This window comes from Sinohyriopsis cumingii, chromosome 16, assembly GCF_028554795.1.
Source record: "Sinohyriopsis cumingii isolate HCF-2022 chromosome 16, ASM2855479v2, whole genome shotgun sequence".
Classification (NCBI taxonomy): domain Eukaryota; kingdom Metazoa; phylum Mollusca; class Bivalvia; order Unionida; family Unionidae; genus Sinohyriopsis; species Sinohyriopsis cumingii.
In genome coordinates this window covers 59352033-59374500 of record NC_142976.1, presented here as the reverse complement: position 1 = coordinate 59374500, position 22468 = coordinate 59352033, and the positions used below count along the sequence as shown (strand labels likewise).

The window sequence follows — 22468 nt, the reverse complement described above, 5'->3', positions numbered from 1 at the left end:
ATAACAGGTTGAAGTCTGTTGAGAAACACTACAAATCTTTACCACCATATAACAGGTTGAAGTCTGTTGAGAAACACTACAAATCTTTACCACCATATAACAGGTTGAAGTCTGTTGAGAAACACTACAAATCTTTACCACCATATAACAGGTTGAAGTCTGTTGAGAAACACTACAAATCTTTACCACCGTATAACATGTTGAAGTCTGTTGAGAAACACTACAAATCTTTACCACCATATAACAGGTTGAAGTCTGTTGAGAAACACTACAAATCTTTACCACTGTATAACAGGTTGAAGTCTGTTGAGAAACACTACAAATCTTTACCACCATATAACAGGTTGAAGTCTGTTGAGAAACACTACAAATCTTTACCACCATATAACAGGCTGAAGTCTGTTGAGAAACACTACAAATCTTTACCACCATATAACATGCTGAAGTCTGTTGAGAAACACTACAAATCTTTACCACCATATAACAGGTTGAAGTCTGTTGAGAAACACTACAAATCTTTACCACCATATAACATGTTGAAGTCTGTTGAGAAACACCACCAATCATTACCCGCACATTACATGTTGAAATTAGTTGAGAAACCCTACCATTGCTGAACATTAGTTCATTTATGGAGCTCTTGTGTATCCTATTTGGAATCTTTTTGAGCAAATGTGTCTTTGCAGATGTCTATTCCTCATCAGCCATCTGTTTCAATATCTTTCATGACCTTTCTTAGGTGAATCAGGGCACATATCTGATGTGATTTCTGACTGGCAAATATTTGATTTATTGTGACAAAATTTCATAGATATACACTTTCATAAAAGAATTACAATCAGACAAGTAACTATACCAATGTTCAAACTCAAGTTTCCTTATTTAAAATTGTATCTGACTATAAAATCATAATCTCAAAGAAGTGGTTAGTATGGTGTAATGTGATGTTAAAGTCTGGAATGTGTTCCATCCAAATTGAAGTGGTCATCATCTCTGCATCATGGGAGAGCAGGTTCAGGTCTATGCTGTTTATAACTGGGGGTGACTTATGCATGAGTGAATATGGTATTCTTAAAAGCATGTAAGTGAATACAGTATTCTTAGAAGCATGGAAGTGAATAATGGTATTCTTAAAAGCATGGAAGTGTATATGGTATTCTTAAAAGCATTAAGTGAATATGGTATTCTTAAAAGCATGGAAGTGTATATGGTATTCTTACATGCATGGAAGTGTATATGGTATTCTTACATGCATAGAAGTGAATATGGTATTCTTAAAAACATGAAGTGAATATGGTATTCTTACATGCATAGAAGTGAATATGGTATTCTTAAAAACATGAAGTGTATATGGTATTCTTACATGCATAGAAGTGAATATGGTATTCTTAAAAGCATGGAAGTGTATATGGTATTCTTACATGCATAGAAGTGAATATGGTATTCTTAAAAACATGAAATGAATATGGTATTCTTAAAAGCATGGACATGAATATGATATTCTTAAAAACATAGAAGTGAATATGGCATCCTTAAAAGCATGGAAGTGAATAATGAAATCCATAAAAGCATGGAGGTGAATATGGTATCCTTAAAAGCATGGAAGTGAATATGGTAATCTTAAAGCATGGAAGTGAAAATAGTTATAATTCCTAAAAGCGTAGAAGTGAATATGGTATTCTTAAAATCACGGAGGTGAATATGGTATTCTTAAATGCATAAAGTGGATATGGTATTCTTAAAAGCATGGATAGTTTTTTCCTCCACCATTTATACAGGCCACCATGTATAGCCTATCTTGTGCCGAAAATGGCGTTAAACCCTATAACAACAACAACAACAATAAAAGCATGGAGGTGAATATGGTATTCTTAAAAGCATGTAGGTGACTATGGTATCCTTAAAAGCATGAAATTATGCATATCAACAGGACAGAGGTTTTTAATTATGGTTTAATCTGTTGAACTTAAGGATGGATTTAAATGGGCATATTGTTAATGAGCTGACATTGCTGTCAAATGAAGATTTTGTCAAGGGTCATCTGTATATAATGTCACACAATTTCAGCAGTTTTTTTTTACTTCCTTCTCCACATTTCATCATAAACACTCAGACCTGCTTCATATGCAATGTCAGAAAGCTTTAACACCCCCCAATAACACTCTTCAAAACTAAAATTGGTTTGAAATAAACTTTGTATAAGAAACATGCCACAATAAAACTGCATTCTAAATTATGTAATACTAATACTAACAAGAAAAGTTGTGGACATGAAAGATCTAAAATCCAAGCAATAAAGTTGCGACTTCTCATAAAATGAATTCATTTCTCAATGTTCTCTTCATGACGATACAGCAAAGCTACACAGATTATATTTTCCCTGGTAGATGCATCTTCACTAGCTATGGTATTGATGTGTTAACTCTATATACACCTTGGCAGACTGATCCAATATTTCAGTGCTTCTGGCTGTGAATTTCATTGGATGCAGTGGCAGGCCACCACATCCAATCAAAATCAAGTTGTTCAAATTTGAGCTCTGTTCCTAAGTGATCAAGACAAGGGGGCAAACAACTGGTATGGACTCATATATAAATGATTTTTTACTGCTGGTCCATGCTCATAAAAATACATCCTTTACCACATGGCTATACGTGTAATGGCTTCTCTTTGGTACATAGTCATACTTTTAACTTTATAAGTCAATATCCCCCACCATCTTCATCCTTTGTACATGCACCACTGTTACATGCAATTGGTTAGCTGGCATTACATACCAAGGGAGACAATTATGACATCCAATAGATGCCGCTATGACAAAGCGCTGAAATATCTGATCAATAAACCAAGGTGTAGATAGGGTTAACATATCGGAACCTTGGCTAGTAAAGTTATCGTCGATGGTACTGGTGTTGTTTTTGTAGCATCACATTTTCAACAAGAAAACCTACTCCCCATCATCACACAAGTCAGACACTCTTTCTCCCATCAGAGTTTACTGTCTTATGTGGACAGCCCCTAAAAGAATAAGAAAATATTCACAAATTTATAGAGAAATAAATGCATCTGTGCTTAATGCATCATTCCAGACACAAACATTACCATACATAATTGTCTGAGCAATGCAGACAACTTCAGACCAACTAATACAGTAATGTAAATTAACAGGGATGAGTGTGGTAGTAAAAGACACGATAAAAAGAGCGTTTACATATTGTAATTATAGTACAACCATCCTATGATTCAATAAATAATGGCCTGGTAAGCTAAAAACTATTTGGTTGCATGACTGATGATCATTTTCAGCTAGAAAGGGCAAGCTCAGAGAAGGCCTTTAAAAAACTACTGAAATTTCAAAAGATATCAGCTATGGTTAATTATGAATCCAATGCAGATAATAATAACTATAATAATAATATTAATAATAATAATAATTATAATAATAACTTTATTTAAAGAGGGTTACACAATTAGTTCCATGGAATTAATCCTACTTTGGCCCTCTATTATATGCATATTTACATTCAAAGTACATGTACATAGTTATGCACACATGCATGCACACGTGTGCCTGCACACACACACAAACACACACACACACACATTATTGATAATAATCTATAATTATATATGGACATAAGAAACAGACAATTTTAATGAACAATCACCATTGTGTATATGCAGTACAAAAGTAGTGAGAAAATAGTGGATGGTTACACCATCAACAAATCTTTTAAAACCTTTGGATGACCTCCGTTTCACAGAACTCAGCATCAAAAGGGTATACTAGTCTGCAATTCCTACAGTATGGTTTAGCTTCTGACTATCATACATGTACATGTAATTTTATATTTTGAGGAATATATACAAATATAAACAAAGATCCAATTCAATGACAGTTTTTATTTGTTTAATAAACCAAATTCCAAATTTCATAAAAGTTTTGCTTTTTCAGGAGACTAACTAAGGAAATTCACATGTATAGACCACTGCTTTATCCATGGGTTTTAAGAATCTTACCCAATGTCATCTGTACGATTTGGTGTAATTCAGTATCAGTCTTCTTTATGACAGTCTACATTTATGTATTGACCTCATATGTCTTGATAGACTGAGTACTTTATTTCCCAAGTGATGAGCCAATGAAGAATCACCCCCACTTTGAGAAACCTGTAGCAGTCTACCAGAATAAGCCCTCAATCACTGCTAACCCAGGAGTGAACAAAATTGTCTGCAAACAATCTTAGTGCTTTATAAGAGTCATCAATTTGTTTCCCATTCTTAAACAGTCCCAGCAGCATGAAAAAATCATTATTTATTCAAATACACATCTTCCTTGATAACTCATGCACAATGGGGTTAAAAGACACAGACAGCTGTGTAGGAGTGAGGGACCTCAAAACAGAAGAAAAGAGATGCCATCCCCTGGACACTGAGGAAACTGGGGGGTGGGGGTGACAAGACTGTTTAATAGCTGATTATGCTTGCTTTATAATTGCTTGGGAAGAATTGTCAATTATGAGTTTTAATAAAGTTGTTCATTTTTTGCATCAATTACCCTTTTTTCAAGATACCCAACCTGTGAAAGGTCTTTATTGGCATTACTCAAATGCACACAAAAACATTGGGCGTTACATCACGCTCCTTGTTGTTGTTTTGTATTACATCACTGTCTTTGTTGTTGTGTATTACATCACTGTCTTTGTTGTTGTGTATTACATCACTGTCTTTGTTGTTGTTGTGTACTACATCACTGTCTTTGTTGTTGTTGATTCACAACAATTAAATCAAACAAGACTGGGTACATTTATTTCATGAAACAATCATCAACATCGAAAATCTATTTTTGTTGTTGTTATAATGCTAAAACATTTGATGCCAGATTTCACTGCAATTAATAGAGAAACTTTTTCTCATTCTTGAGGAAATCTGAGTGCCAATTCAGGAAATTTTGCTTGGTTGCCTTGATATCTTTGATTGCACTTGTGAGTGAGAAGCATAAATTAAGGCAATTTAATTATATTACTTACACAATAATATTTATAACAATATTCAATTGATCAACTGAAATGAGTTGACCTAGTGACACACAACAGTAACAACTACTGGTAGCTCTTAGCATTTAGGATTTTTGCATTTCTTTTATTAACTTTTCTTTTATTTCATCTCCTTTATTTGATTTGATACAATAGACACAATTAATGTGACAAAATGTGAAGCTTTGCTTGAAAGATTGAAATTGAGTGAAAAAAAACCCACAAATACTTCCACAAGTTGGAGACCAAAATGCAGTTGAAACTTAATTACCAGTAGGATCCCTCAGACATGCTGGCAGGCATGGCTGTGATGGTAGATTCCCATTTGAATACAAGAGGGCATATTGCCTTTATGATGATTACACTTAAACAAATTAAAAGATAGAACTTAAACATGAATTCCACTTGACCAAACATATTTAACTGGCATTTATTTATTTATTAAAGTGTTACCACCAGTAGACCTTACTGACCGTTGTTAGTACACTGAGATTGTTGTTTGGAAAGACAGTTTTGCAAAATATTAAAAGTTGAGCATTTCATGATAAAAAGAGTGATATCATCAAGGTTTCAATTAGCAATTTGATCATGACTTTCTTCCCATTCAATAAGTAGGGACAATTTTTGGGGTAAATTCTAGCAGAAAATATGTGATTCATGCCTGACTGTGTTATAAGTGGGTTTGTGTGTTATCCAAGGAGTAGTGAAATCGTGCAAATCTTAATCATTGTTTCTTTTAAAAGTAGTATTGTATTAAAATGAATTACATACAATATTTAATTTCAAAATCTGTCAGCTGTCTAAATTTCTAAAATTAGACTGAAATACTCACTTATCATACTGTTTTATCATAGAACAATAATGTGTCAGACTGTGATATTGTATTCCCTTGTACATTTGACTAACTGCCAGCAAAAGTTGGGAATCATTTCCAATTCAAAAGGCACTATAAATCCTGTTTATCAGTTCTACTAATCACATACTCTAAAATGTATTCAAAGACTTTTTCCCGAATTATCTTTCTTTTATCTGGAATGTCAAATTGATATCCAAAGTTACTTGGCAATAAGACTTGGAGAACACAGCACTTTCATGGCCAACTTAAGTCCTGTTCTGGTCCAGTCAAAATCCACAAAAATAAAGAAATGAACTGATTCCAATTTGTGTGGTTTGCCAATGAAAACTTGTAGCAAACCCCATCCTCCACAAAAATAACTACAATCCAAAGCAGGTAAATTCAAAATAATATAACAATGCACATGAACTAAGGGTGATGTAACATGTCCAATGCAATAATGCATAAACAAACAATAATTGAGTCAAAAGGGAGTGGTAGTGTTACAGCAACTCACTATTGCTCAATTTTTGTCATCGTTTGATCAAATGATATGCAAATCTAAATTAGGCAGAAACAATAAAACAGAAAATTATATAAATTACTTTTCAAACAAGTTTATACCATTTCTTTTTAGTAATTATATATGCCAACCCCAAGATAAGTATATGTGTAGTTTTTGTTAATATAAGTTTGCCTAAATAAATGCATTTAAAACTTGCCACATGCATCTTGTAATGTATAGAGGAGTTGTGGGTCGGCTTATATGCGGGTCATGCACTTTTTAGTATTTACACCTGTTCAGTTTGGGGGGGGAGGCAGTTTAGATGCCAATGGGTTTTTATGTGAATATATATATATATATATATATATATATATATATATATATATATATATATATATATATATTTGCAGCCTTGTACCAAAAATACAAGTTACTAGATTCTGGACAAGACAAACACTAGATAAATATTGTGTAAGTCAATTGGTGCACATAAACTTCTGCAGCATTAAGCAATCACTTAACTGTAGGGACCCTGATTGGCTGAGTGGTCTAATGTGCTCACTGCAATGGATCATTACCATCTCACCTCTCTGCGGGTTCGAGTCTCAGGTTCAGCCAATGTGGGCATGTGAGAAAGCTTGCCAGTAGCTTCTCATGGGTCGGTGGTTCTTTCCGGGGTTTTCTCAGGTTCTTCCTTCATCACTGATACTGGCCGCTATGTATAGCCTATCTTGTGCTGAAAAATGGCATTAAACCCTAAAACAGTGCTGTCCAACCTGTGGCCCAGATTTCAAATGACCCGCCAGACCTCTAGCAATTTTTCTGCCTTTATGTAAAAAAAAGTAAATGGCCTACATTCATAGTATTTCTTCTTAACCAAGTAAACAATTGTGAATAGTTTTTACAGTCGTTGCTTTTAAGTTTTCTGCTGCGGCCCTCGGCTTCAAGAAAAATTTGTCAATGGCCCATGGTGTCAAAAAGGTTGGACAGCACTGCCCTACAACAACAACAACAACAACTTTCACTTAACTGCAGATTCAACATGTCAAGATTGATCAATGCCACAGATGGTAGGTGCAATTTCTCATAATTTCTCATGGATATCTAACCTGAATTTTACCATTCTTGACACACTGTCAGTGTTGAAAATTACTGATGGTGCAACTTTAAAGACAGTGGTTCCATCTATAGATGTGCTTAAATCACCACATGGCTTGGTGTTGTTAGCTGTGTTGGCTCTGTTTAATGTTGAACACTCAATTGAAACGACAGCATAATGGAATGATCTTGACTGGTATTTGATTTGTGCTCAGACTAGTAGTGCATGGTAGAGATTAATCCAAAATACCCAGGCCCAGTCCCAGTGTTAGGACTGGTTGGTCTGGTGTCAGATAATGTGACTGGGTGGGACATCATGCTACATGTCTGAGGGATGATGCCCCAGTGCTAGACACGACTATAAACTGCCACACTGCAGACTTCATAGTGATATGACTGAAAAATTGTTAAAGCTAAATTAAAAATCCAAATCACACACACACACACATTAGAAATTAGACACTGCCAACAAAAGGTTGTGTTTCAAAAACGTGAAAACTAACAGCACAAAAAGTTAGCAAGTTGAACCCTGAACCAAGAACTGTAAAATTGAGTTCAAATATAAAAGGCACAGATGGTAAAATCACAATATTGAGTTTAAAAATTTTGTTGTCTAAAAACACCCAAGCTGTAGAAATCTTACATCATATACATGTAATTGCAGAAAGCCTAACGGAAGATGGGTTTGTAATTGACCAAATCCTTAAATGAAGTAGTTATTATCATCAGCATGACATCATCATTTTTAGTATTGTTACTATTATTATGAATGAAGAAAGGAAGGAATCAGAATTGAATTTAATTTAACAGCACTAGTGCATTAGGTAAGTATTTCATTGTTAACTTGCATGACACTTTATTATTATTACACCTGAGCATGCATGCATGCTGACCTGAATTAAAACATTATCTATAAAATTTGCATAATCTTAAACTTAATGAAATTTACATGCATGCTAGCTTATTATTATAGTCTCATGGATGCGGAAAACGAATGTTCAAGACTGTATCACAGTACTTAAACAGATCTGCCATCGGTCTTAATGTTCGTCTTTCATTAAATAAATATACATTGAGCCCTAGCTTGGAAAGTGTATCATGCACTGTCCAAGAGACCATCCTTTACCGACCATTTGAATCCACAAAAATATAGTCCCCACAGAATTTGTGAGATAACTCCTCCAGACATAGGAGGGGTGATGAACTAGAATTATCAAGGAATAATATCTCATCTTGATACAATGCATAAAAAAATTCACAAATTTTATCCAACAGCAAAAACCAATATGATTTAAAGACAGCAAAAGGACTCACCTTTCTGTTAAGAATAACAATGGCTACAACTTGTACAAAATAAGCCAATTCCAGCTAACACTACCATTGTCTTTTTTATTATAGTGTACCTTGTATATTAATCTAGATCTCTTCACACTGTCTATATATAACTGGTACACCTGATTACATTTGGATCACCTCCATAGGGAAGGAACAACACTGAAAGCCATGTAGTGATGATGAGCTGGAGGGCATGTTTCAATCATAGAGAACCTTAATTAGCAGTAATTGAAATTGATGATCTCTGTTGATGCAGACTTATAAATAAATTCTAGATGAAAAGAAATTAGAGTATTTTTATAATAGATCAGAGCTAGTAATGCCAACTGGAAAAATATATGCATATATAAGTTGTTATTCGATTGTTAATTCCAAATATCTTAAATTTCATCATTCAGTATCGGTACAGAAAGAGGAAAGAGATGAAAAAAGATAAAATAGAGCTGACACAATTCCCATTTGGTATATGTTTGAACATCCTCACCCAACCCAATATTCTCCAACCCCAACTGAATTTTGTATCTACTCCAGCATTTTAAACATTGGTCTCTAAAATTTGGCTCGTGAGCTTATATAACCAGTGTGGACATGTAACATTAAAAATATTAAACTTTAACAGCAGTTTAGCAAATGGACAATACTGTGATCATCAGCATTCAAAATTACCATCTGCCTATCTGCCTGAAGCCTGCCAAAATCACATTAGATTGTTACAAAGTTTTGGGTACTATGGAACACTAGATTCTGCTCTTTGTAATTGTGATCATTTCTTATTTTGCAAGAAGCCAAAGCAGTCTTCATTCATTTTAGCTGGGGCTCCAGGTGGCTGAGTGGTCCAAAGTACTCACCTTGACTGATCAAAGCTGCCAAATTCACCTTTGGTCTCTTGTTCAACCAATGTGGGTAAGTGAGAAAGCTTTCAGTAGCTTTCTGTGGATTGGAGGTTCTTACCGAGGTTTACCCAGGTTCATCCTCCATCAGTTATACTGGCCATCATGTATAGCCTATCCTGCACATAGAAATGGCCATAAATGCAAAACAACAACAACTTTCATGTTAGCTATATACAAGGTATGATCCAGAAAAAACTGCAAACACTTACATCAAGTTCCTGTGTATATAGAGCACTTGAGAACCCAAGAATGAACTTGTTGAGATATTTGATTTCTTAAGAACAATGATGTCACATGTTGAGATATTTGATTTCATAAGAAAAATTATGTCACATTTCACTTTTTCTTATTGAGGCTAGTCATTGACTTGGATACTGTGTGTTTATTCAGATCATCTTAAGCATCATCCCCCAAAAAAGTTTTTCAGAAAAGCTTTGGATGTTGCCATTAATGGTATAGCCAAGACCACCCAAATCCAAAAACAGCCAAACAATTATTACAAGAAAAAATGGTTGAGAAGAGAAAGCCAAATCTTAGAAAATGTTTTTGATTTTTAGTAACAGCTCAGATACTCTGAATATAATAGGCAAAATGAATGAAGATCCATTTTAATTTGAATGTAATTTTAGCCTTAAAAAAATAGCCTACTAACAAGGGGTGCTGGTGGTGGTTGCCCTGGACACTAGATGTCTTGGGGTGCCAAAACCCTTTTAGGCCTTCATCATCACCCAGAGTACCATTTTTACCCTTAGTACGATACTGCAGATAAAGAATATAAAAAATGGATTCAGGAATATAGGTTAATTAACTTTTATCACAATATGAGAATTATGACAGTTCAGTTGCTATCACATGAAATCAGTGACTTTGAACCCAGAATAACCATTCAACCATGGAATGCTGCATAACAAGACAAAGACAGACAACATATTAAGACCATAACTCATCCCAAACTCTACTTAACTTTCATAGGAATTATACCGATGCTATTTAACTCAATTGCCAGGATCAGGAAAATGCAGACATTAAGACAGAGCTTGAGGGAAAAAAAGTGTGATGATGATTATAGTGGTTATGACTTGGATAACTCTGGAAATGGTAGTGATGTCTCTAATGATGAACTAGAAAATGAAAATGGCAGTGATGTCTCTGATGATGAATTACAAAATAGAAATTATAGCGATATGTCTAATGATAAACTACAAAATGGAAATGGTAGCAATGTCTCTAAAAATGAATTATAAAATGGAAATGGAAGTGATGTCTCTAATGTTCAACTACAAACTGGAAATGGTAGTAATGTCTTTAATGGTGAACTACAGAAGGGACATATGGTAGCAATGTCTCTAATGATGAACTAGAAAATGGAAATGGTAGTGATGTCTCTGATGATGAACTAGAAAATGAAAATGGTAGCGATGTCTCTAATGATGAACTAGAAAATGGAAATGGTGGCCATGTCTCTGATGATGAACTAGAAAATGGAAATGGTAGCCATGTCTCTGATGATGAACTAGAAAATGGAAATGGTGGTCATGTCTCTGATGATGAACTAGAAAATGGAAATGGTGGCCATGTCTCTGATGATGAACTAGAAAATGGAAATGGTAGTGATATCTCTAACGATGAACTAAAATATGTAAATGGGTGCCCCTCATGTCGGCCAATCTCTATTCTAATTATGTGTCTACTACATCTAAATCAAGCAAATGATTCCTTCAATATAATGGCAAATAAATACTTGAGTACCTTTCAACAGTCAATTAGGATCTGAAATAGTTGTAGTGTTCACAAGAACTATATTCACTGATATTTGAAAGTATTCTGCCTTGACAACAGTCAAATAAAATGATGATATCACCAATTTCTTCAAACAACCAAACCATGGCCATATCTGAACCATAACTTTTCAACCATAATGCCCAGGTCCATTTTTTGCATGAAAGCCCCATGTATTTATAAACTGGTCATTTATTAACCATACTACCTTGTGTTCATATTTCAAATGTTCAAAGAGGAATGCCATTTCAAGAAACTGTTTTGTTTCAGTTCATCTGCACTCCTGCCAATTTATCACAACATTCTTGTATAATATATAACTGATTTTGAAGTATATAAGCATCAGTCAGGTCTGCAACATCACTGGCAAATAACAAGCATAATATGTCCAGAATTTCATTAGTGATTAAGATGCCTGACCCATTCTCAAAGAGGACTTATAAATAACTGGCAATAAATAAGGAAAACGGAATTGAACTGCTCCTATCTAACTGTCTTGCTCTGACATTCAAAATAAAGAAATCAATTAAGCCCTTCACTGTTGATGCACATAACTTCAATTTCCCATACAATGCCTTTAAAAACGCCAATAATATCCCATGTACAATTCTACTGAGTTTTAGAGTAAGCTGTCATGTTTGAATCTTCAAAAGCCTTATAAAAGTTGACACATATTTAGTAAAAATGTTCTCTTCATGATATATATTTTTGTGCCGTTGTATTTTGTGTGGGTTTAATGTCATTTTCCAGCACATGATAGGCCATACATGGTGGCATAGTCCAAATTTCCTCTGACCCTTGCCACCCCATTATTGATATTTGGATAATTATGTTGGGGTGTATATGAATATCAAAAATGGGGTGACAAGGGTCAGAGGAAACTCGGACTATATGGTGGCCAGTATAACTGGTGGAGGACTCATGTTACTAATTCATTTCCCATAGCAAACCTATGCAAACACCTTATTAAAAATTCAATAACTTCAAATTTCTGAGTGCTCATGATCAAACCTATATTTATCAGTATGAATGAAACCTGGATGTCAGCTTCTGTGTAGAGAAAATAATATGAGCCGCAGAATTTTCTGGACCTGCATGTGTTTGAACCATGTGCTTTCAATTCTGCACCAAAGAGTCAGGTGCTAATTTTAGTAATTAGTGTTCCAAACTCAAGACTGTTAAAGGACTCAAATTCCTTCAATAAAACAATGCCTATTTTTTTCACTTACAACTAGGATAAGCTCCCAAAAGATTCTTTTTCCTAAAACATAACTTACATTATTAACCAATCCTGGTCAGCCAAACCCATACATACTCTATTTTATGTTAACCTATTTCCAGGCTGGTTCCCATTTTTCCATACAATTAGTACCATGTGTCCTAGAGGAAGTACCTGGGAAAAAACCCAGAACCAAGTCCAAGATTCAGACCCATGCAAATATAGATGAGATGACTGTGATAAGTAAAAGCAATTACTTTAGACCACTCGGCCACTTGAGGGCACCGGCCCTGCCCTTCATGTGCCATTACTTGTAGTGAGAAAATATTGTCTACAGCTGTTTAACCTAGAAATGACAGCATGCATTTCATATATCTTAATATTTGTCACAGCCTATTTACATGTATATAGTCTATCAGTCAGAATTTTAAAAAATATTTTGTAAATTGTATTAATAAATACATACATATGCAATTATTGTAATCATTTCTCACTCCATTTTTATAAACTGGACATATAATTCTTTCAACTAAAAATACAAGAAATTAAATATTATTATACTATTCAAAATCTTTGTTAAAATGGGTGTAACCGAAGTGCATTTATTTTTACCAAATTTCTGCACTAATTCTATCAGGTCCAGCACTCTTTCCCAAAAATCTAATATCTGAGATAACTCTGATAGACTCTGTCACTGTTTTTTTTATAAATGTGATATCATCACCATGTGGCATTCTTTCCCAAGTAACATAATTGTCAGTGGAAAATCTGTATTGTTCTTTGGTAAAAACAGGTACTGGTTTTAATTTGTTAAATCTGGTAGATATGAGTTAGATATACATGTATAAGATTTATTACATCTTGTGGGAACTACATATACATGTATGCAAATTTTGTTCAACTGTCTAAATTTGAATTACAGTTGACAATGTTTTTTGTCTTATATTTACCTTTCTCTATGACATAAGCAATTTATTAATACTTGTATCTCTCAAGAACTTCCATGGAATTTGTTAAGCAAAATTTTCTCAACAATGCATATCTTAAGCTTTCTGTCAAGTTCTGTTAACACATCAAACCATCCATAAGACAACCAAATTTATACTAGGACCATTTTCTGTATTTAGTTGTAGCAGCTGCCTTGCAAATTTGAATAAGTACTCTTTTTTTCCCACAGATTCACTTCAATCAATTTCAATAGTTTGCAATATGCAGTACTAGTACATATTAATTTGTTCCAGAAAAGTGAAAAGAAATCATATATAATGGTATTTTTCCTGGCACTGATATTTAACATACAGTTCTGTAACACATTCTGCCGAGTGATAAATTTGATTGTCAGTACAAGTCTCAAACTTTAACTGAAAATGTAATGAGAAATGTACAGATTCTATTCACATGTCAACATTAAAATAGAAAACTGTGGACGAAAGCTCATTAAAAGCAACAGTGTAGTCTATTACACTGGTGTCTTCGTTTCCTACGCAAGCTGTACAGCAGATCACCATACAATCTGCCTTTCAAAATATAGTATCAATTTGATATAATTGAGATAAAGAAGTTCCATGTATCATACTTCACGTCATCATAATTACTTCTAGGTTTACAATCACTGTCATAATAAATAATGATAATATTGTTTTATAAAACCTACTTGTCAATTACCATAAAAATTATTTGAAACTTGCATCTTACCGCTAGTATGTTTGTATTATTCATATCTAAAGTAGTTATGTACGTGCCAGCCGAAGAATTATATCATGTACTAGTAAAATAAACATGGTATGAAAGAATATTTTTGTGCATTCTAAATAACGGATCAATAACCTGCTGCACATCTCTTTGTTCTTTTATAATTAATGGCGATAGGTCTGGTACAGTTCTCTCTCAACCTCAGCTATAATTTGAACATTATAAAATTCACCTCAATTGTTACTTGACTCTACCTTCGCTGCATAAGCAAAACAGCAAAATAAATTATCTACTGACCTTTAAAATCCTTACCTCTTTCCATGTCTTAATTACAGACACCACTGCTTTATGAATATATACATGTAAGCATGCAAAGTGTACAAGTATGTTTGGACTAAAGAAATTCAAGACAATAATGTCACTTGACATTATGAGATTAGATTAGTCATTTTGAAGGCTGGGACTTCCAAAAATGATTCCCAGAAATTCCTTGACTTTGTAATTAATCAAATTAGTGAAGTTCTGGGTTCCTATTTTTGTTCAAATGTTCAAATTATTAAAGCAAAATTTATATAGCATACAATGTACTTACAAATATGTGTGCTTTTGTGTGTGTGTGTGTGTGTGTGTGTGTGTGTGTGTGTGTATAGATGCATGCATGCATGTGTGTGTGTGCCTCCAAGTTGTTACAGATCTTTGGTGATGGACTTGTAAAGATCATTTCGTTACAGCATGACTGGACTTAATATTTTAAAGCAATCATTCACGATATTCAGGTTCACTATTGATCATTTTCAATTTCCATACCTTTACTGAATTGTTCATTCAAGCCTAAAATTGCAGTACATGCACAGAACATTCAACATCTTATCCCTAACTTACCTGTTACACTTTGTCCTGCATCAGGTAATATGCAAGTTTTCAGGTGTTGTAAGTGTGGCTTATATCTTAATGTGAGATTATACAGAATGTCTCACATTAGCAATGAATCAAACCAGATAATAATTTCAGGTTATGAGAAAACACAGTTGAGATGATACAGTACATTGCCATCACGGAGCCATTTTTAAAGATGACCATTGGCAGTATATGAATTTGACACTCTCCAATACTTCCACAACTCCCACTTTAGCAACTTCCATCAATCAATTTTCTGCACTGATAAAAATCTCAAAAAGCAACATTTTTAGTATTAAGTGAGAATTCTTTAGCTATCAAGACATACATTATCTTAACTATTCAAAACTGGATGCAAATGCCACCATCCCCACACTATTTTCTTTGTAGTTATGACCTTTAGAGGTCTCTGGCAACATTTTAAAACTATATGAATAATGAAGAGACAAGATTTTTAGGGAGGCTGTAATTATGCTACTATGGCTGCTGCAAGACTTTATTGCCATATCCAGTTACAATTAATCGCACAGCAATTATTTAGGCTAAATGGGATTGATGCAGTTTATTAGGTAATTATTCCAAAAACGAACTTGAACCTTAAAGCCTTTGTTTGCTGTGTTTTCTTTTGTTCATTCACAAACTTGGTGAAACATACAACCATGCATGTAGATTTTGCATGGATTTAGAAGCCATGTGCTGTTAACACTAAAACCAGTGGCATAGCAACAAGAAATTTAAAAAAATAAGTTACAGAAATACCAAATTTCACATAATAATAATAATAATAATAATAATAATAATAATAAACCTTTTATTTTATGAGGTTAACTCAGTACAATATACTATTCTCCCCTGAGACTCTTGGGATACATTAAATATAAAAGCACAAAGTGTAAATGATATGCATTAACAGATCAAATTGGATGCATGTATTTCAATATTTAAACTGACAACTGCCCATCAAGAGAATGGTTATACAATTTTGTTTCAAACACACATAGATTTGTTTCTGATCTAATGGCTATGGGGAGTTCATTCCATAAAACAACACCAGAGTAAGCAAATGAATTTTTAAACTTATTTGTTTTGGGAAATGGTGTTCTGCACTGGTCATTTTAATTATTTAGTTCATCTCAAATTTAGCTCCTTGGTGTTGTTTTTCTGACTTAAAATGAAACATACCATGCAAATATTGAGGGTAATGTTCATTCTTAACTTTGAACTGTAATAAGGACATGTGGTACAGGCAGACCTGTATTTAAATGTCAACAACTTCAATTTTGAAAATAGAATTTTATATGGCATGTCAAATGGTAAATCTTTGATAATTCTTGCAGCACCAAATTAAACCAATGTAACAAGTCTAAGGGATCTAGCTATGATCTTGAAAAATTCATAATCTGATCAAATTGTTTGTGAATGTTCTGTGACTGCAAGCATGCTTCAAGAAACTGCAAAAATGTCCAAGCAAAATGAACCTTGCCATGTTATTATTAACATTAACAGCCCATATTTCATCTAGCAACTAGAATAATAGGTCTACACATCAGGTCTATAAATATACAAGGTATGAATAACAAGTTAGGACAACTGAATTTAATAGCGCCATCTATGGTCAATAATGTACAAATTCTGGATTTAACAGAAACAAAGTTAAAAGACATCCATGCAAATAACTTATTATTTATTGATGGTTATGGAACAATGGTCAGACGTCACAGAGGTACAGGCTGGACCAGCACAAGAATTTTGATTACCCTAGGCAAACTATGACTAATTAGCACCCCCTCCCCCCACCCCCAAATTCACTTCCGTCTAATTTGGTGCTTCTTAAATCCTGGTGCCCTATGTGACCATTTTGTTTGCCTATATGGTCAGGTCTATCTTGGTTACAGGGGGTAGAGGTGAAAAACTGACCATTCTAAAATGCTGCTAGATAATATATATATATATATATATATATATATATATATATATATATATATATATATATATATATATATATATATATATACACACACACAAATATCATAGAAAATGTGAGGGGAACAATATTCCCTGGATAGGTCATGGTCATTAATTCCTTATTTTCCTAACCAGAAAATCTAGTTTAAAAATAGATGTAAAATCCAAAACTGATAGCAGAATAATGCAAATACAAGTCATTAAAACATTATGATGAAAACACGTTTCTGGAAAATTTCATTAATGTTCCTTGGAGTATACAACTCAAGTTTGATGATGTGGATGGTGATTTCTCTTGATATAATGGAACCAACGTTTTTTATGAAAGTGCTAGAAGAACATATTACCTTTGAAAAGCTGGAGTAAAAGCAGACAATATACCTGACTGTTTAATTCCTGACATTCTACATGCTATCAAACCCATGCATTTTCAAAATCTATTTGTCGGAAAGCACATTATCAAATATGAAGAAGTAAATTAACAATAATGATCAATGGGGCAAAGATGACTTATTAATTGTCAATCAGCTTTGGAAAATAATTTCACGAAGAATTCTACATGGAAAGTATTTAACAAACAAGGTGTAGGTAAACATTCCACAAGGTCAACCAAAATCCAACAACTTAGCTAGAAATTGATAAGTTAAACTAGACTTACTTAATTCCATGAACCCCATAAGTGCCTTAGTAATCACATGAGATGACACTGGTCACATGGCTTTTATCAGTCTTGAGAGCAAAAAAAATGGAAGCCTCAATGTTTTCTTGGGTGGGAAATATGAAGGGTAGGCATGTGATCACTAAGGTACTTCTGAAATTACAATCAAACTTTGACTTATTAAATCTAGTTTAATTTATCAATTTCACTTCCTCCATAAGTGAATCGTGATCCTATGAGATTTCAGAGAGAGGCTTCCATTTGGAACAGATTAACAACAACTAGAAAAAGAAGAAGAAAACTTTTATGTGTTAGTAGTAACCCAGATAACCCAAAGTTACATTGTACAGTACATGACTATACTATAAGCCCGAAAAACTGATTTATCAATACAAGACTGCCTTATAACAGTACCAAAACTTACCTAGAAATGGCAGATTCTTGATGAGGATGCTGAAATAGCAAACATGTTAAATGAATTATTGTGTCAGTATTATGCTTCCAATCACATTAAATGAAGAAAGTTCTTTCCAAAGAAAATTCTAGCTGACACAAAATATTTTATCAAAACCATAGCAAATGAAAATTTCTACAATTTTGGCAAATGCAGTGCATTGAAACAGCGAAAGTAACAGGCCTAGATAATTTTGGACCACATCTCCTGATAACTGCAGCAAATATAATATCTGATAACATAGCTTACTCCTGTAATCTTAAGCATTTCCATCCCAATGTTTCCCTAAACATGGAAATTGGCTAAATTTACCCCATTCATAAGTCAGGAATCAAAGGTGTCAGTAAGTACAGAACAGTATCAATCTTACCAACCCTGTCCAAACTTCTTGAAAAATGTGTTTCTGACGATCTTTCTGTGAACCTATTGACCCAGGGTTCAGTGTTTGACAGCCTTGATCTCCTTGATAGATAGGTGGATTACTGCCTTAGATCAAGGAAAATTAGTTGGATCCATAATAGCTGACCTAAGAAAAGCTTTTGTCATGATATTCTTGTCAATAAATGGATCACTATAATATCAATGTGATGTTTCCACAACTGATTGTTTTATGTGATATTTAACAAGAAAACAGTGTGTCAAAATAAATGGCAGTCTTTTTAAAGAACCAGTTACATTTGGATTATCACAGAGATCAATTCCAGGCCCACTCCTCTTTCTCATTTTCATAAATGATCTGTGCCTGAAAATAGGCAAGTGTATGTAACCAACCTATATGCAAATGGTGCCACTGGTTTGAATGCCTAAGTTTCCTATCAATTAGCCTTACTTGGATTAGATTCCCAGTGTAAGGAAAATGGCATGAAAGTAAACACAACAAAACAAAAGTATTAATAACTGTTACAAAACAAAAACAAGAGCAAAATTTAAAACTAGAACAATTTGAAGATTGAGTTCGATGAAATTTGTCAACAAATGGTAACCATGACAAAATCCTCAGGAAGATGGTTGACAAAAATTTGCAATGGGGTGAAAATATTCAAGTCACATGACATGAAGTCAGTTTATGCATGTGGTTATTAAGCAAGATAAAGCCATATCTATCAATAAAACTATGGTACATTGATATATTACAAAAAAGTTTTGTACAGACAATTACCCGACAACTGTAATATTATATGCAGAAACACTTCTGACAAGAATATTTGCAAATTATTCTGCTCGCAAAAAACAGCTTCCTGAAAACATATTTCAATGTCAACAGCTAGTGAACAAATATGTTTGAGAAAGGCTCAAATTGAGCGCAAATTTTCAAATAAATATCGCCCCATTATATCTCAAGGAATTATTTTATGCTAGAAAACAAATCAACACTCCCAAGTTACGATTAATTTCAGCTAACCATCCATCTATTCAGAAACCAATAAAGAACTGTTAATGAAAAGTTGATGTTATTTTGGGCCATTAGTTTGTAATAGAATCTCAAAGGAAATTAGAGAAAATGCAAATATAAATATGTTGAATTATAATTTAATTATGTATGAAAAGTGGAACATGTTTGATCTGACAAATACATTACAACTTAAAGCATATGTTCTCAACACTTCCACTTTTGTTGTCTTTCTATTTGTGTACTGTATACACCTACATGGAGTACATTCTTGTAAAATTTTCTGTGTAATATGTCCATTTATAAATGAAGATTATTTTTCATTAAATTCATTTATTGGGGGGTTACCACTTCTTTTTGGGGGGTGTAAACTTGTTTATTGTGTTCTTTTGCTGGTTTTTATTATTTGTGTTATTGTTTTTTTTCTCTAAAAAGAATTGAGATTCTTTTGTGCCTTTCTTTATAGTGTTTACCAATATGTGGTAATTGTGTAAATGTGCAGAAAAAGGGGCCACAGGGATAATTAGTTCTATGCAACTAATTATGTCACTCCCTTTAAATAAAGTCATTATTTTTATTGTTGTTGTTATTATTATTATTATTATTATTATTTTTATTGTTGTTATTATTATTATTATTATTGTTGTTGTTGTTATTATTATTATTATTATTATTATTATTATTATTATTATTGTTGTTGTTGTTGTTGTTATTATCATTAAACAGATTTGTACCTACTTTAGCATAGCTATGATTATATTTTCCATAATATTGGATTTTTTTATTACTTATTTAAAATATTAAGTTATGAAAACGTTGGAAACTCCAACTTTCATTGTTTTTTAAAAGTACTTGATTTTGACAAATCAGTCTTCACATTTTGTCAGTAATTTTGCTATGAAGCCATAATGTCATATCCAAACCTCACCCTTTTGCTATGAAGCCATAATGTCATATCCAAACCTCACCCTTTTGCTATGAAGCAATAATGTCATATCCAAACCTCACCCTTTTGCTATGAAGCCATAATGTCATATCCAAACCTCACCTTTTTGCTATGAAGCCATAATGTCAGACCTCACCCTTTCATTACAGATGCTGATCATTCAATCTGTTTTCTTTTAATGAAAGAAACAAACATAAAACCAGGCAATGATAGAACATGCAGGAAACACTGAATCAATACCACAAATCCCTTCCTTTGCTCTATTCTCCGCACAGTTTTTGACAGTTTTTCTTGATCAAAGTTGCTGAAATTAGCCAATTAGCTGACATTTTGAATGTCTAAAATGAGAGTAGCTTTACTGAGATCATTATGAAGCAGTATGAATGTACCATTTGGTGTGACATTAACCGACTTTCTTCCACAAGGTCAATTTGCATCTTTCCTTTACACAGCAATGATGTATGTCATTACTACAGGGTCTATTTCAATTTCCTCAATCTCTATTGTGGATATTCATCAATCTTGCTACCAACATTGATTCTGAAACAATCAACCTGATACACTCCAGCAATGAAAGCAAGATAGTATGCAATATTGCAGGATAATTAAACATCAGTATGCTGACAAGAATTTCATTTTGTTCCTGCCATCATGACAAACAGGACATATTTCTTGTTTTTGTTTTTTTTAACTTCTTCACATTTAATCAGGAAAAACACATCAGTGCCCCAATGTAGGTTCAGTGCAAACTCTAATACAATGTAATTCAAAATGATGCAATCCACATTTTTCATAAGTCTCTCAATATATTTTTGACTAAAATTATACACACACACTCATGCACAATTTCAACAGGAGGTTTCAAGCATTATGCATTGTTGTCCCCATCTGTATCTAATAGGAAATTTTATCCATATCTTGAACATCTGTACAGTTATTTACTAATTAATTATAAATTCTTGTGTTATTCTGGATATACCAGCACCAACGTAAATTTCCTGTAAATTCTCAAGGTGTCAAATTCATTTTCTTATGCTATAATTATCTGCATGTTTTGCTCAGATGTAAGATTACATAAAAATGATGTTATTGGTTGCCACTAGCACCTAAACATGATGTGATTGGTTTCCACTAGTACATAAACATGATGTTTTTGGTTTCCACTAGTACATAAACATGATGTGATTGGCTGCCACTAGTACATAAACAGGATGTTATTGGTTGCCACTAGTACATAAACATGATGTGATTGGTTTCCACTAGTACATAAACATGATGTTTTTGGTTTCCACTAGTACATAAACATGATGTGATTGGCTGCCACTAGTACATAAACATGATGTGATTGGCTGCCACTAGTACATAAACAGGATGTTATTGGTTGCCACTAGCACATAAACATGATGTGATTGGTTGCCACTAGTATATAAACATGATGTGATTGGCTGCCACTAGTACATAAACATGATGTTATTGGTTTCCACCATATATATATATATATATATATATGTGTGTGTGTGTGTGTGTGTGTGTTTAGCTAGCCAGGATTACAATGAAAGTATATAGTAAGTAAAGAGAATCTTTTCAGAGCTTATCCTAATTGTAACAGAAAAAAATATAATGTTTTATTGATCAAATTTCAGTCCTTTTACAGTCTTCAGTTAGGAATACTCTTTACTCAAATTAGCAGCTGACTCTTTGGTGCAGAATATAAAATAAATTTCAAATATATGTAGATTCAAAATATTCAGTGGTTCATATGTTGT

At 33.4% G+C, this 22468-nt stretch overlaps 1 protein-coding gene across 6 annotated transcripts in view; it reads right to left on the bottom strand.

Annotated features, from left to right (window-relative positions):
• Positions 1-22468, bottom strand: part of LOC149780504 (adenylate cyclase type 2-like) — a 263000-nt gene that overhangs the window by 199630 nt on the left and 40902 nt on the right. For 2 of the 6 annotated variants that reach the window (XM_089937491.1, XM_089937486.1), the window contains exon 2: positions 18337-18365. The exons of 3 other annotated variants lie outside the window; for them this stretch is intronic. The gene's annotated coding sequence lies outside the window, so the exon portion shown is untranslated. Of the gene's footprint in view, positions 1-18336; positions 18366-18740; positions 19273-22468 lie in introns of those variants that run through there. One more of the 6 variants, XM_089937488.1, reaches the window with a different exon arrangement.